The 2,480-nt window shown below is 39.4% G+C and overlaps 1 long non-coding RNA gene across 3 annotated transcripts in view; it reads right to left on the reverse strand.

Annotated features, from left to right (window-relative positions):
• The window catches only part of LOC104909898, a 19,361-nt gene that overhangs the window by 14,859 nt on the left and 2,022 nt on the right, over positions 1-2,480 (reverse strand). Inside the window, exon 1 of one of the 3 annotated variants that reach the window (XR_002112371.1) lies at positions 304-836. The exons of the other annotated variants lie outside the window; for them this stretch is intronic. This is a non-coding gene — a long non-coding RNA (uncharacterized LOC104909898). Of the gene's footprint in view, positions 1-303; positions 837-2,480 lie in introns of those variants that run through there. 3 annotated transcript variants of the gene reach the window in all.

Consider the following 2,480-nt stretch of genomic DNA (forward strand, 5'->3'; position numbering starts at 1 on the left):
AAAAAAAAAAGTGAGCCTTATAACCTTTTCTTATCACCCGGTCTCCCTGAGACGCACTGTTCCTCAGATTACTGCATGCTGCATTGTTAGAAATAGACAAATTATATCCTCTTCCTGTGATATCATAACTAAAACTGTATAAACAAGTGTTTCAGATAGTGATGCACTAACAACAAGCCAGGTCATCCCAGTGTGCAAACGCAACAGGAACACAAAGTTTCCTGGGTCACAATAAGGGTTTCAAGAAAGTAATTCCCCAAAATGCAGCTGCTCTGGATTTAGAGACCAGAAAAACTGCTTTACCTGTTGCATTCCACCCAACTTGTATCACAACAAACTATGCAAGTATGCAAGACTCTTTTCTTAGCATAATACTGCTTTAAGTGTCTGACTGACTCCATGAGTAATGCATGTTGTTGTAGTTTGTGTTGCTTTGATATTTCCTTTGGGGTTTTGCTTTTTGGGTACACAGATATGATGAGTATGTTGAAGAGGAAGGGTGATGGACACTGGTTGTGCCCATCTGTCAGCTATGGATGGTTAGATGATCCCTGCTTCCATCAGGACCTTCAGAGTTAAACTCAGCAGCCATTCATGGTCTTTTCTCCCAGATATCTTAGCCAGTGCTTAAGAAAGCCTAAGCTCGGATCATGGCTTGTTCTGAAAACAGGAATCCAGGCTTTGAACTTGATTCATAATCCAGAGGAAAAAAAAAAACAGCTTTCCTTAAGATGAGCAGATCTCGTTGGTCCAATTTCAGGCAACCCAGTTCCACACAATTCCCGGTCTATAGGGCCCTGTAGATGGCTCAAGGCCTTCATAGATGCCAAGGGAATATAAAAACACTAAAAAAAAAAAAACACAACAGATTGGAGAGAAACAAAGTTTTCATTTCTGGAAGTTCTGTTTCACATTTTATTCTGCAGCATGACCAAGATGGGCAGAAATTGTCTCAGTTGAGAGGAACTGCATAACAACCTCCTACAAATAGCCTGAGATAGTACACCTGACTTTCAGTAGAGCGTTCAGCTCTCTCACTCTGTATCCAACTCAATTTTGGCTGCAATACTGGGCAGAAAGCTGCAGTCTCAGCTGAGTAAAATGAGAGGAATGTCCATATATATATCTGTCAGATGTTCTAAGAAAGGCTAAGGAAACTAAACAGAACCTGAAAATCCAGCATTTGAAATAACAGATCTCACCTGCACCTCCACAACATTTTACATCTGACACTGCAGAATTTCACTCATCATCTTGATTTTGTATGTATGCACACGTATATAAAACTGAGAAGTTCTGGAGCAAATAGTACAGTCTTTTCCATATAATTATTCTGACAAATACATAATTCTGTAGTGGGATTTAAGTTGCATTCTTTTAGTACAATAAATATATGGTGGTTTCGAAAATATTTGTGTTTCTCTACAAAGAAAGCTTTTGAAGCTCTTTCACCTTTGAGATACTAAGACATTGCAAAAGTATAACCAAAAGGTTTGGTCACTGTTATTTTTTCCCCCAAATGTGACAATGCGCTCTGCTCTCAAATTGGAAAATACCGCTGTCTCTATATTTCATGATATCCTGGGGAATACAAAGTGATCTCTTTTATGGACTAGGACAGAGGGGCATTGGAAAAGCATGTGCAGGAAGTCACAGTGCAGCCACTGGGGATTCAGGGAGATCCAAAAAACCCTCACATTTCTACTTACAGTCCTATCTGGGAAGCAATTTCCCAATAATATAAGAAGATATATGGATAGTCTGACCTATTTTTTTGTAGAGACTCACTGCAGCTGAGTATTTCCTGTACTGACCTGGATCCAATATCATAGAACCTAATAAATCAGTTAATATTTCAGGTAACTAAAATATTAAAAGATGCCTTGAAGATTTTAAGTTTTTCCACATATCATACTCCAGCTTAACAAACAAAGGTAACGTGAAGCATGTAAAAATTCTCCTCCTTTATTAATTTTTCATTCTTTTTTTTTTCTCTTGAAAACTGTTCAGTCAAGAGAAGGGAAGCCATGACCTTAGAAAACGCTTTTCTCTTTACTAGAGTGTTTGGAGACAATGTGTGTGGCACTTTTAAGCGATACATAATCCCCAGCTCTTCCCTCAGTCTCTGAGGAATACATACAGAGTCTCTTGTTGTGGTAAGAGCAATTTCCCAGAATGCAGACTCGATCTACACAGTGCATCTAATGGTCAGTTATTCAATGTTTCTGGTCAGTTATGGTTTGTCCACAAACATAGGAATTTCTTCTGTCCTTTGACACAAGCGTCCAAATCTTCATTTGTGTCACATAGGCTCTATGGCAGTCACTCCTCAGTTCTCCCACATGCGGAGACTCCATATCACCACTCCAGGAATAATTATACTTGGAATAGGCTCAGCTCCTTTCACTGAGTTGGGCTCTACTGACTGTGATGTAACTGCACAGGCATCAACCGCTTAGCCCAGGAGAATCTTTCCATTA

Source organism: Meleagris gallopavo, chromosome 2 (genome assembly GCF_000146605.3).
Source record: "Meleagris gallopavo isolate NT-WF06-2002-E0010 breed Aviagen turkey brand Nicholas breeding stock chromosome 2, Turkey_5.1, whole genome shotgun sequence".
Lineage (NCBI taxonomy): Eukaryota > Metazoa > Chordata > Aves > Galliformes > Phasianidae > Meleagris > Meleagris gallopavo.